Raw genomic sequence first — 15,179 nt, forward strand, 5'->3', positions numbered from 1 at the left:
TCCTTTTTCCTTTTTTTTTTTTCTTAAAGGACAGAAGGAGACAGCACATCTGGCTGCTCGTGGGGAACAAGCCTGGAGCAAGGGAGAATGTGGGGGTGCAGGGGGAACGGGGAGCCGCGGAAGCGGCAGCTTCTCGGGCAGCGGGGGCGCCAGGGAGGGGCAAGGCCGGGTGTGGGCGCAGGGCAGCTGGGGAGATCACGCAGGAGGCCCAGGCGGTGGGCCGGAGCCAAGCTGGGAGAACACACGTGGTTATTCCACAACTGGCGCCAAGAGGGCAGGTGGGGGGAGGGGTAGAGGAAAGGCCTGGAAGCGAGCACGCAGTGGTGGGAACGGAGATTGCGGAGCCTCGGTAAGCTACCGGCAGCGACTCTGCAGTGGGACGACCAGGATGGAGGTGGCTCGCGTGGCCCAGGGAGACAAGGAGGGCTGACCAGGGAGCTGGGAAGCAGAGGCAAGAAGAGCCATGGAAGGACACTGTTAAAACTACAGAGAACGATGACGGGGGCATGTGGGTCAGAGGAAGACAGTGCGGGGGCTGTGGGGTCAAAGCCCATGTGGGAAGTGGGCAAAGTGGCCAGAAGGTAAGACGATTGCTGCAGGAAGAAAGGGTAGAGGGTGCTGTGGCCTGAGGCCCACTTTTCTGAGAGAAATGCTTCCTTTTTATGGAAGGAGAGGGGAGGAATTTTCCTGGGGAGTGAGGAGGGGAACTGGGTCAGCTTGGGTCCCCTCCGGAGAGAGCGGCAGGGCCGCAGGCGGAGGGGGGGAGCCGGTGCCTCAGAGTAAGAGAAGGACTGGACGTTCAGAGAAGATCTGGGGCATTTTCTGGTGACACCATGAGTTCCCAGGGGCCTGGTAAAAATTTGAGGGTCAGAAAGTGGTGGACGTTTGGATCGATTGGTAGAATGTTTTGAGCCAGGTGGAAATCACAACAGTGTGGAACACGAGATGGAAATCTCCCCCAAATCTGGAGAATCAGAAGCACTTTCGAGAAGAGTCAGTGGAATGGAACCCCCAGGCAAGCCCGGCAGCCCTGGGGTGGATTCCAAGAGGAACCTGGGCTGTAACATCCATCATCAAAGATACTGAGCGTGCTGCCCAACTTGTGGGGGGCCTGGTCTGGCTGAGGGGCTGCTTTCCTTGTGGCAGTGGCCAAGAAGCATCGTGCCCCTGCCCTTCCATCCTGCCTGAAAGCCACCCTGGTGCCCTGGGCCTGGAGTTGTCAGTTTCCTCGAGACAGAAAGTCGAAGGGCGGTTGCCAGAGCCGGGGAGTTAGTGTTCGGTGGGGAGAGTATCAGTTGGGGAAAGTGAAGAAGTTCTGGAGGTAGGTGATGGTGACGGTCGCACAACGTCACAAGTGTATTTAATGCCACTGAGCTGTACATTTAGAAATGGTTCAAATGGGGGGGGGTACCTGGGTGGCTCCGTCAGTTAAGCTTCTGCCTTCTGATCAGGTCATGATCCTGGGGTCCTGGGATCCAGCCCCGCATTGGGCTCTCTGCTCAGCAGGGAGCCTGCTTCTCCCTCTCCCACTCCCCCTGCTTGTGTTCCCTCTCCCTCTGCCCCCCAGCCTGCTCGTGCTCGCTCGCTCTCTCCAATGAATAAATAAAAAATATTTTTCAAGAAAAGAAAGAAAGAGATTTCTCTCATCTATGGAACATAAGAACTAGGAAGATCGGTAGGGGAAGAAAGGGATAAAGAAAGGGGGGTAATCAGAAGGGGGAATGAAACATGAGAGACTATGGACTATGAGAAACAAACTGAGGACTTCAGAGGGGAGGGGGTGGGGGAATGGGATAGACCGGTGATGGGTAGTAAGGAGGGCACGTATTGCATGGTGCACTGGGTGTTATACGCAACTAATGAATCATCGAACCTTGCATCAGAAACAGGGATGTACTGTATGGTGACTAACATAATATAATAAAAAGTCATTAAAAAATAAATAAAATGAAATAAAGATTACATCCATGTGACCAACAAAAAAAAGAAAGAAAGAAAGAAAGAAAGAGTAAAAATGGTTTATTAAAAAAGTCAACTTGGGGAAACCAAGGCTACTCCATGGCCTTGTGGCCACACTGGGGATCAGAATCTGTCTCCTGCCCCCAGGACTCTGTGAGGGGCTCTGGCCCAGGAGGAGGAATGAGGGCAGGAGATGAGCGCCCCCAGGGCAACCCTGGGGGGGGGGCTGCTCATGGGTGCCTCTGAGGAAGGACTTCTGCTTACTCGGCTGCCACCCTTGGTTCTCAGCCGGAGACATCTGAATTCTCCAGGGTGGTGATTTGCATCGGGTGGAGTAGGGCCCCATGGGCAGTGAGCTGAGCTTGGGAATCAGCAACAAGCCCGAATGCTCACAGACAGCAGGCCCCAGCACTATGGTGATTTTCCTGACCTCAGTCTCAAGTGCCAGATCTCAAAACTATCATTAAAATGTCCAGATTTTTTCATTTAGGGAAAACAGTGTCTGCTCACCTCCATAATATTCACCTGGAGTGTTCAGCACGGGCTGGCCTGACAGCACCTGCTGGGAACCTGAGCTCACAGAGAATAAGGTTGAGAACATTCTGATTAACGATAATGGAGGACACGCCCTGCCAGATATCAAAACATGCTGTAAAGATGCAGTACTTTTAAAGAGGTTAGTACCACCAAGGGAAGAGGGGGAAATAGATTCGTCAATCAGAAGAATCCAGAAAGGCCTAAGTACTTAGGACGGGGGACATGGGATCTGAGCAAGGAAGTGTTTCCACCCATAAGGAAAAGACAGAAGATGACCCGTCACCACTGTGGGGGCGGGCACCTTGCAGCTGCTGGAGGGGAGAGGAAAAAAAAAAGAAGCAAATTAGATTCTTACTGTCTGAGTAAGACGCAAAACCCAGAAGCCGTAAATGGAGAAACAGACTGACCTGTTTAACCACATAAAATGAAAAACTTCTGTATGACAAAAGACGCCATTACCAAAATCAAAAGTGAAAAGACCCTGAGATCACAACCTGAGCCGAAACCAAGAGTCCCACACAACCGACTGAGCCACCCAGGTGCCCCTATATGACCCTTTTAATACAGAGTCCCCAATTCTGGAAATTTACCCCACTTCTGCCCAGAAAGAGCTACGGACAAGGGTAACAGCAAAAATTATGTGAATAAACTAGGAATTTCCATGAACAGAAGAGTGGTTAAAAAAATAAATTGTGTGGGGCACCTGGGTGGCTCAGTCCGTTAAGCATCTGCCTTCAGCTCATGTCATGATCCCAGGGTCCTGGGATCGAGTCCTGCATCAGGCTCCTTGCTCAGCGGGGAGCCTGCTTCACCGTCTCCCTCTTCCCCTCTCCCTGTTCATGCATTCTCTCTCTCTCTCCCAAATCAATCAATCAATCCATCAATCAATATGGAATAATAGGTACCAAAAGGACAAGGGCACGTTGTTTTCAGAAGGATGTCTACGAGATACAGTTGTTGAAAACAGGCTTCTTAAAGTGTAGGTCTACTTTTGCTTTTCAAAAATCTGTGTGTGTAAGTGCGTATGCTCCATTTCACTAATCCCAGATTGTGTGTCCTTTTCACGTTGTAACAGGATATGTCGTCACTGGTATCTCTGATTCTGTAATACATGGCACTATGTTTGTATAAGCATACACAGATATATCTGGAAAAATAGTCAAGACCCAACCGTGGGAGGGTAGAGTTGGGGAGGTTGGGAGGGGCACTTTCACCATCTGAAACATTTCTGTAAGTTTACCTCTGTACTGAGAGCTCATGTCATTTTTGCAATATATAAAACCAAAACATTAATAACAGACCCAGCGGACTTGGCCAGCACCACTCGATTTTATCCTGAGCCTCTAGAAGACCAGTTTTACTTTCCCCCTTTATTGTTAAGGGGTGGCAATTCTCCTTCCATTATCTTCTCATCTTCCCCCAAATCCGAGCTCTCACCCCAGATACCAGGAAGAACTAAGCAGGAGCCCAGCGGAGGCTGGAGCAGGTGCTGGCCCTCACTGTGTCCTGTCATGCTTCCGGCAGCTTTCTGTGATGGACTGATTAACAGGAGGTAGGAGAGGCAAGAAACCTTAGAGGTCATTGCAGGGAACCTTGTCTCATGATTGAGGAAATGAAGGTGCAAAGAGATGAAACGATGATCCCCGTCCCGCCCGCAGAGCTGGCTGTGCCCCAGAGTCTAGGCTCTGGGGTCCCAGCCTTCCTTCTCTTCCAAGAGGTTCTGTCTGAATGGCCGAGCCAATAACTAAGATTTCCTTGACCCAAAACATCTGTGTAGCTCTGAATTCCATAGGGTGCTTTACTGCAAGTCCCAGAAAAACATGGGCCAACAGTGGCTGACTCCTTAGGGACATTTATAGTGTTACAAGAACAACAAGTCCAGAGAGAGCTGTTCTTGGGGTTCGTTGGGATGTTCAAAGAGGTGATCAGGGACCCACACTCTTTCCTCCATCTTTCTCCCATCACCTTCAGTGTGTTGGTTTTCACATCGGATTTGTTACCTCATGTTTGCAAAATGGCTGCCAAAGCTCTAGAAACACATTAGCGTCCTAAGCAAGAAAGGAAGGAGGTGGTCCAAACCTCACTGCCTAATTCCCCTTGCATCCTATTGGCCAGAATAAGTCATGTGACCGTTCCTTAGACGAATCGTCGACAGAGGGGAAAGGGATCGTCTGATTGGCTTAGACCAGTCATGGCTCATGCTCCGCGGTGTGGCTGATACTGCCGCGCTGGAGTTCTGCGGGCAACCGAGAAAGGGGGATCATCACTGGGGAGCTAAAGAGCAACAATGCGCCAAACCCCTAATTCTTGGTAGTGACTGTACTGAGCGCTTGGCTTGAGGTAACGCCCACCCTTCTGGGAGCCGTGAAGAAACCAACGGTTATAAATGGAGAATGAATAGCTCCAATATGCAGTGAAGAGCCGATTAATGGATTCGAAAATTTCCTGAGGACTCTTTCAACCTGCTCACATGACATGTTTTGCAAACCACACTGGTGAAAAAATGACATTTTCCACCTGAGGTCCCTGAAGTCAGCTGCAGAAACAAGTGTCTCATTTCAGATAAAGGAATTGCAGAAGTCCCCAGAGACAGGATACAGTCTTGCAGCTTAAGCATTTGGTGGAAAATAGAACAAGATTCCCAGAAAAGAGATTGAAGAGGCAGGAGGCTCACAGATGACAGGAGAGAGACGCGGTCGGCCTGCCCGGGGCCAGGATGGTGACTGTCAGCCTCATTCCTGGTCCTCCATCCTACACGCTGGGCTGGACCCTGAGCAGAATGAGAAGAATTCTGCACAGTCTTGGGGCCACACTGGCAGGAGAGAAAAGAGGAGGGAAGTCGGGTGTCCAGATTTAATTTCCATGGTATCTCACCAGGCGTTTTCACCCTGGAGCCTAGTGCTTCAACCACCTACCTTTCCTAAGGGCCTGAGCCGGAAGTCACCCCCGGGGGCGACTCTTCGTCCTAGTCCACAGGTCCTCCCCAGCACCCTTTCTGTGTAGCCGGAGATCTGATATCCTTAAAGTCTGCTGATCTTGGAAAGGAACCACATGTCTAAGAAAAACTTAAGCGGCCTTTTCCTTACTAAGGATCTTCAGGGAGATCTGCCTCTGCGTGGGGCAGACGTGGGCATTGCCAGGAGGGCAGCTGGAATGCAGACAGACCTGGTTTAAGAGACAGCTCTGCCACTTGCCAGTGGTGTTTGGTGGCTCTGGGCAAGGCGTCCAGTCACTCAGCCTCAGCCACTTTGCCTCTCTGCGTAGCAACAAGTTATAAGCTATGGGACTTGTTTTTGTGTATCTCCTTTGGAGAAATGTCCATGCAAATTCTTTGCCCGTTTAAAAAATTGAATTATTTGTCTTTCTGTCATTGAGTCGTAAAAGTCCCCTATGTATTCTAGATCCTAGACTCTTATCAGATCTATGATTTGCAAATATTTTCTCCCAATTTGTGGACTGTCTCTTCAAAGTGTTCATAATGCCCTTTGATGTACAAAAGTTTTAAATTTTGATAAGTCCTGTTTATCTGGTTTTTATTTGGTTCCTGGGGCTTTTGGTGTCATATCTAAGAAATTGTTGTCTAATCCAGGGTCACAAGATGTACATCTGTGTTTACTTCTAAGAATTTTATAGGTTTTACTCTTATGTTTAGCCTTTTGACCCATTCGCAGTTAATTTTTGTGTAGGGTGTGAAGTAAGGGCCCAACTTCATTATTTTGCATGTGGCTATCCAGTTGTCCCAGGACCGTTTGTCAAAAAGGCCTTTCTTGGGGCGCCTGGGTGGCTCAGTTGTTAAGCATCTGCCTTGGGCTCGGGTTGTGGTCCCAGGATCCTGGGATCGACCTGCCATCAGGCTCCCTGCTCAATGGGAGGCTTGCTTCTCCCTCTCCCACTCCCCCTGCTTGTGTTCCCTCTCTTGCCGCCTCTCTCTCTCTCTGTCAAATAAATAAATAAATAAATAAATAAATAAATAAATAAATAAATAAGATCTTTCTGAAAAAAAAGAAAAAAGAGGGGCGCCTGGATGGCGCAGTTGTTAAGCGTCTGCCTTCGGCTCAGGGCGTGATCCCAGTGTTCTGGGATCGAGCCCCACATCAGGCTCCTCCGCTAGGAGCCTGCTTCTTCCTCTCACACTCCCCCTGCTTGTGTTCCCTCTCTCACTGGCTGTCTCTCTGCCAAATAAATAAATAAAAATAAAATCTTTAAAAAAAAAAGAAAAAAAAAAGAAAAGGCCTTTCTTTCCCCCATTGAATTGCCATTGTACCTTTGCTGAATATCACCTGACCATAAAAGTAAGGGTTCATTTCTGGACTCTCAGTTCTACTCCAGCAATCTGTATGTCTGCCTTCATGCCAGTACCACATGGTCTTGATTACTGTGGATTTGCAGTAAGTGTTGAAATCAGAAAGTGTCAGTTCTCTAACTTTGCTTTTTTTTTTTCAACATTGTTTTGGCTATTCCGGATCCCTTGCATTTCCATATAAATCTTAGGATTAACCTGTCAATTTTTGCAAGGAAATCAGCAAGTATTTTGACAGAGATTGTATTGAACATACAGATCAACTTGAGTAGTATTGCCATCTTAACTAGATTTTAAGTCTTCCAATCCATGAACATGGGATGTCTTCCCATTTATTTAGGTGTTATTTAATTTCTTTCAGTGATGTTTTATAGTTTTCATTGTACAAGTCTTATACTTCTTTAGTTACATTTATTCCTAAGAACTTTATTCTCTTTGATGCTATTGTAAATGGAATTGTGTTCTTTTTTAAAAGATTTATTTATTTTTAGAGAGAGCAGGAGTGGAAGGTTGGGGGACAGAGGGAGAGAATCTTTCAAGCGGACTCCCCATTGAGCTAGGAGCCTGATGCAGGGCTTGATCCCACAACCCATGAGATTGTGACCTGAGCTGAAACCAAGAGTCAGACACTTAACTGACTGAGCCACCCAGGCACCCCAGTGGAATTGTGTTCTTAATTTCATTTTTGGGATTGTTCATTGCTATTGAATAAGAATACAGTTGATTTTATATTTTGAACAAGATGTCAATCTTGTATACTACAATGTTGCTAACCTCATTTATTAGTTCTAATAGTTGTGCGGTTTTGTGTGTGTGTGGATCCCTTAGAGTTTTCTATATTTAAGATAATGGCATTTGTGATTTGAGATAATTTTACTTCTTCCTTTCCAATCTGGGTGCCTCCTATTCCTTTTTTTTTTTTTTTTTTTTAAGTAAGCTCTACACCCAACTACCCGAGATCGAGAGTCACATGATCTACTGACTGAGCCAGCCAGGTGCACCCCCCCCCCCCAATTCCTTTTTTTTATTTTTCTTTTTCCTTCACTGTGCTGGCTAGAACCACCAGTAAAATGCTGAATAGAAGTGGCAGGAACGAACATCCAGCACTTACTCCTGATCTTAGAGGGAAATCTTTCAGTCTTTTACCATTAAATATGCTATTGGCTATGAGTTTTCCATAGATGGCTTTTATTATTTTATTTGTTTGTTTGTTTGTTTATTGAGAGAGGGGGTGTGGGAGCATGAGCGGGGTTTGGGGGGCAAGGGAGAGGGAGAGAGAAAAATCTCAAGCAAACTCCCTACTGAGTGCAGAGCCCAACACAGGGCTCAGTCTCACAACCCTGAGATCACCACCTGAGCTGATACCAAGAGTCCACCGCTCAACCGACTGAGCCACCTGGGTGCCCCTAGATGGCTTTTAGTAGATTGAAGAAGCTTCCTTCTATCTTTATTTTTTTATTTGTTGATTGATTTTTATCATGAAAGGTGTTAGATTTTTATTAAATGCTTTTTCTGTATCGATATGATCATGTGATTTTTGTCCTTTATTTTATTAATAAGGTGTATTACACAGATTGATTTCATATGTTAAACCAACCTTGCATTCCTTGGATAAATCCTGCTTGTTCATGGTATATAATCCTTGCTATGTTGCTAGATTCAGTTGTGGCTTTAGAATTCTTGTATCTATATTCATAAGGACTATTGGTCTGTAGTTTTCTTTTCTTGTTATGCCTTTCTCTGGGGTGGTATCAGGATAATATTGGACACATAGAATGAAATGAGATGTGTTCCCACCCCTTTTTGTGAAACTCCTTTATAAAAATTTGTCAGGATTTGTATCATTCTTCTTTAAATGTTTTGTAACATTTGCCTGTGAAGCCATCTGTGCCTGGACTTTTCTTTGTGGAAAGTTTTTTGTCTTTTATTACTAATTCAGTCTCTTGTTATAAATTTATTCATGTTTTTAATTTCTTCTTGAGTCAGTTTTGGTGTTTGCATTTTTCTAGGGATTTGTCTAATTTGTGTACGTTATTTATTGGTCTACAGTTGTTCACAGCATTACTGTATACTCCTCTTTATTTTGGTATAGTTGGTAGTAATGTCTCTTTTTCATTCCTAACATTAGTAAATTTGTCTGTCCACACCCCCCTTTTGATTAGTGCAGCTCAAGTTTTGTCAATTTTATTGATCTTTTCCAAAAAACAAATTTTGGCTTTGCTAAGTTTCTTTATTGTTTTTCTATTCTTTATTTCATTTATTTTCCGCTCTAGTCTATTCTTTCCTTCCTTCTGCCTACATCAGGTTTCGTTTGCTCTTCTTTTTCTAGTTTGTTCAGGTGGAAGGTCTGGTTACTCATTTGAGCTCTTTCTTCTTTTTTAACATAGGCATTTACACCTATACATTTCCTTCTGAGCACTGCTTTTGCTGTATCCTATATATTTTTGGTATGTTGTGTTTTTGTTTTCTCAAAACATGTCAGTTTTCTAATTTATTTTATGATCTCTTCTTTGTCTTCTCAAAACATGTCAAAGTATTTTCTTATTTCTTTTAGGCTTTCTTCTTTGATCATTTGATATTTGTGAGTGTGTCATTTAATTGTCAAATATCTGCAAATTTCCCAAATATCATTGATTTCTACTTTTGTTCTGTTTTAGTTGTAGAACATAATTTGTATGATTTCAATAATTTTAAGTTCACTGAAGTTTGTTTTATGGAATACCATATTATCTATTTTGGAGAATGTCTCACATATGCTTGAGAAAAATATGCATTCTGCTGTTGTTGAATAGAGTGTTCTGCAGATGTCCGTTAGGTGTGACTGGTTTAGAGTGTTCAAATCTTCTATTTCCATGATGATCTTCTGTCTAGTTGTCCCGTTGTTCTGTCCATTATGGAAAATGGAATATTGAAGTCTCCAACTATGATCGTTGATTTGTCTATTTCTCCATTCAGTTCTGACAATTTGTGCTTTATGTATTCTAGAGTTCCATTATTAGATGCATATGTATTTATAATAGATTGACTATTACAAGATATTCTTATCTTTTTTTTTTTTTTTAAGATTTTATTTATCTGACAGAGATAGAGACAGCCAGCGAGAGAGGGAACACAAGCAGGGGGAGTGGGAGAGGAAGAAACAGGCTCATAGCGGAAGAGCCTGATGTGGGGCCCGATCCCATAACGCCAGGATCATGCCCTGAGCCGAAGGCAGACGCTTTAACCGATGTGCCACCCAGGCGCCCCAAGATATTCTTATCTTTAAGTCTACTTGCCCTATATTAGTATAGCCACTACAGTTCTATCTTTGACTTTGGATTTGACAGTTTGGCTCTAATGTATTTAAATGTGTAGTTCTCGTTTTATTTTTTTCATCAAATTTGGGGAGTTTTCCACCATTATTCCTTTTAATTTTCTTTCTATTCTTCTCTCTCTCTCCTCTCTTTCTGGAACTCTTATTTTGCATATGTCAGTACACTTGATGGTGTCCCACAGGTCTCTGAGACTGTTCGTTTTTCTTCAGTCTTTTATTTTCCTGTTCTTGCAACTGGATGATTGCAATTGACCTTCCTTCAGTTTGCTGACTCTTACTTCCATCAATGCACATCTGCTGTAGAGCCCCTCTATTCTTTATTTCCACTATCGCACTTTTCAACTCCAGAATTTCTCTGTTTTTTTTTTTTTTCATAATTTCTATCTCTTTATTTAGATTGTTTGGTGAAACATCATTCTTATACTTTCCTTTAACTCTTTAGAGACATGATTCTCGTTAATTCTTTCATGAGAACACTTTCATGATAGCTGATTTAAAATCATTGTTTAGTAAATCCAACATCCAGGCTTCCTCAGAGACAGTTTCTATTGACTGTGATTCCTTTATATAGACCATGTTTTCCTGTTTCTAGGTATATCTCATAATTTTTTGTTGAAAAGTGGACACTTTAAATTCTGTAACATGACAACTCTGAAAATCAAATTCTCTCCCTTCCGCAGGGTGTGTAGTTGCCGCTCTTAGCTGTTGTTGCTGCCACTCCCCCGCTTGTGCTCTCTCGTGCTCTTTCAAATAAACAAAATCTTAAAAAAATAAAACAAAAACCTATCCAACAGAAGTTCACTGACCAGAGGCTGAAGAGCCTCCGGGGACAGGACTCATCCTAAGGAAAAAATGGAGCCAGTTCCAACTTGAACAGTTGGAAATTCCAGAACTAGGAAGACACCCTCTGTAGACTCCCAGAAATGTTTGCTGGAATGGGGTAACTGAGGTCAGGGAAAAGTAAGAACCAATGAAGTGTAGCCTGTTACTCCTGATGTGCCCCCATCTTTATGTACAAGCCAGTGAGGCCTGGGACCCTCAGGCTCTAAGTTGAAATTTCCCTCAGACAGTCACAGAGACAGTGGAAGACAATGCATTGTCCTTTCTTTCTGTTTAGTTTACAGAACCTCAGGATTATTTAGATGGCAATATATCTGGGGCAGGTGGGCCTCTTCCTCTGTCCCACAGATTAAACCATGTTTGGTCTGAGCCAGGCATGATAATTCCATTTTCCTGTGCTCATGAGAGTTCTAGAGTAGTGTGTGATCCAAGACTTTGCCCCATGATAAATGACAGGGAAGTTAGCTCCCTTAAGGCTTTCAGTGTGGTTGTGTGGAGCAAGTGATGCTTGGAGTAGTGGCAGCCTTTTTGTGACCATGAGGCAATAAGCCTAAGATGAAACATGGCAAAGCCAAAAGACAGAGTCTGGGTCTTTGACAACATCTCTCAGTACTGCACCTACTCTGGGACCCTCTGGATGCCACTTGGATTCTTTTCTGGCAGCTCAGGCAAGACGGAGCAGGAGTGGGAGATAGGAGAATGGGTGTCAGCCATCCGGAAGTTCACGGACGGTCATTTGGCTCACAAATGTACCCTTCCACTTTGACCAATTAAAGACCCAGTTGGATATCTAGAACTCTACTCCTGATTTGTCCAAATGCTCCCAATCACTGCAGTAGTTTTCAAGGAGTCTAGCTGCAACAGGTACTCACATGGCTGATGGTTCCTCCTGCCCCCTTTTTAGCCCAATCCCTGTGAGGTAGGTATTATTATCCCGTCTTATGCATAAGAAACTGTGGCTTAGAAAGATGAATTAACATGCCCAAGGTCCACCTCAGAGTTGGGAATCGAACCTGGGTTCTCTGCTGCTGAGAAATGAGCTCTGTTCATCTCACTTGCTTTAGCAACTAAACCTCATGACTCCTTCCGACTCCACCTTTTCTCCTGTTTTCTCAACAACAAGTGACTCTGCCATTACTGTCACCGTCAAGGACCCTGTGAGTTCAGTTCAAATGCCAGCGTGAGTTCCAGACTGGGGGTTAATGGAGTGAAGGGCACTGTGCCGGGTGGGGGCTGGTGGGGAGAGGACAGAGAGGAGGGAGGCCCTGCTGGTGGGTGTCCAGAGGTGGACACCAGTCACATGGAACTCAGCAGGTTGCAATGCTGGTGGGGCTGGCCTTGCACTGGGGCACCCTTCCTGCTCGGGTGATTTGGGGAAAGTTTCCTGAAGGAGGTTGGGCTCTAAAAAAGGGAAATGGGGATTCCAGGCACAGAAAATGCTGGAGCTGAGCCCAGGGCCTGGAGGCTGCAGAGTGTTCGGGAAGCACTCACGGCAACCAGCTGGCATCTGTCCTGCTGCCTCCTCTCCCTTTGCCAGCTCTCCAGCTCCTGCTGCCAGATAATGCTCTGATCCATCATCACTCTGCTCAGAGACCTCCTGGGACTGGTGCCCCAGACCTCCAAGAGAACAACCCAACACTCCTTCTTCGCCGCTGAAGCCTTTCCTGCCCAGGCCGTTTTCCTTTCTCTAGTCTCCTGAGCGTGGCTGTCCCTGAGTGAGCCCCTTGTGCCCACCTCTGCCCAGCACGTCTCCCCACCTGGATGCCTCCCCGATGCCACGTCTTGCCCACTCTGCGAAGTCACCTGTGCCAGTAGCCTCCCCTGACTCCTTCACCTTCTGCCACCCCAAGGAAACAGTCTTGGATAAGTAAGCCCCTTGATCTCTCCAAGGTTCCAGTTTACCATCTATGTGGTAACAGTAGTTTATGTCAAGTGCTATGGGAATGGGGGTGGTGGGAAACGTGGTATAGGATCTCAGATAGCCAGGGCATGGCATTTGTGAGTCCTGTAATATTTTAACATAAAATCAAGGGTTTTTTTTGTTTTGTTTTTTGTTTTCCCATTATAGAAGTAACAAAACTGCCTGGAGAACAGAGAAAAACAATCCCTCATAATAACCTCGCCCATCCAGGACATCTGCTGTGAATACTTTTGGAAAATGTGTTGCCCTCGGTATAGAGAGGCAGTTAGTACTGGTCATGACTGTTGGAGGCTCAGGGGTTTTGTTGTTGTTCCTATGGCTACATTGAGATATATTCACATACCATACAATCCACCCACTTGAAATGTACAGTTCAGTGGTTTTTCGGTGTATTCACAGAGCTGTGCAACCATCACCACATTTAGAATATTTCCATCACCCCCAGAAGAATTCCTCCTCCCTTTGGCAGTCTCCTCCATGAAGTGACTTACAGAGGTGACTTGTTTAACATTATTTTACAAGCATCTTTTCCATTGCCTATTTTTTTTTAAAGATTTTATTTATTTATTCGACAGAGCCAGCGAGAGAGGGAACACAAGCAGGGGGAGTGGGAGAGGAAGAAGCAGGCTCATAGCAGAGGAGCCTGATGTGGGGCTCCATCCCACAACGCAGGGATCACGCCCTGAGCGGAAAGGCAGACGCCCAACCGCCGTGCCACCCAGGCGCCCCCTGACTATCTTTTTTTTTTTTTTAATGATTTTTTATTATATTATGTTAGTCACCATACAGTACATCCCCGCTTTCCAATGTAAGGCTCGATGATTCATTAGTTGTGTATAACACCCAGTGCACCATGCAATACGTGCCCTCCTTACTACCCATCACCGGTCTATCCCATTCCCCCACCCCCCTCCCCTCTGAAGTCCTCAGTTTGTTTCTCATAGTCCATAGTCTCTCATGTTTCATTCCCCCTTCTGATTACCCCCCCTTTCTTTACCCTGACTATCTTTTTAACTACCTTGTCTGGTGACTGCTAGCAAAGGATTTGGGGTGCGGGAATGGCTTGGCCAGGTGTGTTCCAGAATGATGATGTTGGTGAGACTGAGGGCAGAGGTGAGGGAGGGATGATGGGAGCCGTCGGTGAGGAGGAACCTGCTTGAGACAGGGCTCCGGGGAGAAGAGAGGCAAAAGTCTGGAAGCAGAATTGGTAACACTGCGGATTTGGGGGTCAGGAAGGATGGAGTGGGGTGTTAGCATTACTTCCTAGAGTGGGTGAAGGTGGGTGGGTGGTAAGGTCAATAACTGAGTCCCAGAAGGAGGAGAGGGCACAGGTTTGGGGCAGAGATGAAAAGGAGTTTGATTTTGGACTTGCTGGATTTGGGGGCCCTCGAGCTCTACTGACCGAGTTCAATATTCTGCAGTGGGGCGCTCAGGCCTGGCACTCAGGGGGGCATTTAGGGCTGCCGGGGTAGGCTTGGTAGGTAAGGGTATAAGGACAACGGGTGACACCTTGGGAGCCTGAGCTGAGCCAGGGTGGGCGTGAAGGACAAAGAGAGGGCCTGGGGAACACTGGCATGGGGTGGGGTAGACGAAGGACGTGGAGCTGGTCGCAAGGTAGAAGGCAGAGCTGGAGCGCCCCGTGCGGTGGCCAGGACAGAGGAGCAGGTGAGGCTGGGGAGCTGGCGGGTGCAGGGGAGGGGCGGCGCAGAGCTGCACTGTTCCAGAGCGATCCTTGCCGTCGGGGAATCGCGACCCGAAGGGACCCGCCAGGTGGGAACGTGCGAGTTCAGGCCCCTCGTCCCCTCCCTGCGGCATGTCGTCCACTTTGCAAGGCGAGCCCTGCCTGACCAGTGGGGTGCCCAGGGTCCGGGTGGGGGAAGCCCAAAAGCTTCAGGTTCTCAACGCGCCGCGCCCGGCGGTGGAATGGCTGGGAGGCGTGGTTGGGGAGACTGGCGGGCGCCCGGGGCAGAGTCGGGTCCCAATCCCCGGGGCCGCCCGGGCTCTGCGTGCGCCCCGCCGGTTGGCAGACAGTGCGACCGCTCGGGACACACCCACCGAGTTGGAGCCTAAGGGAAAGTTGGGGAACTTGACATTGCCGGAGAGCGCCACCGTACGACGCTCTGGGGGCCGCCGCCCGCGCCCCGGCGTGCGCAGCCGAGCCCCGAGGGGCCCCGCGCGGGCGCAGAAGGGGTCCACAGCCCGGGAGAAGGGGCGGTGCTCCGCCGGGGGTCCGAGACGGGCGGGCGCGCCGGCCAATGGGCGTCGCCGCCTCCCCGCGGTCCCGCCCCCGGAATCCCGGGTCGGAGCGC

The sequence above is a fragment of the Ursus arctos genome, unplaced genomic scaffold, assembly GCF_023065955.2.
Source record: "Ursus arctos isolate Adak ecotype North America unplaced genomic scaffold, UrsArc2.0 scaffold_14, whole genome shotgun sequence".
Lineage (NCBI taxonomy): Eukaryota > Metazoa > Chordata > Mammalia > Carnivora > Ursidae > Ursus > Ursus arctos.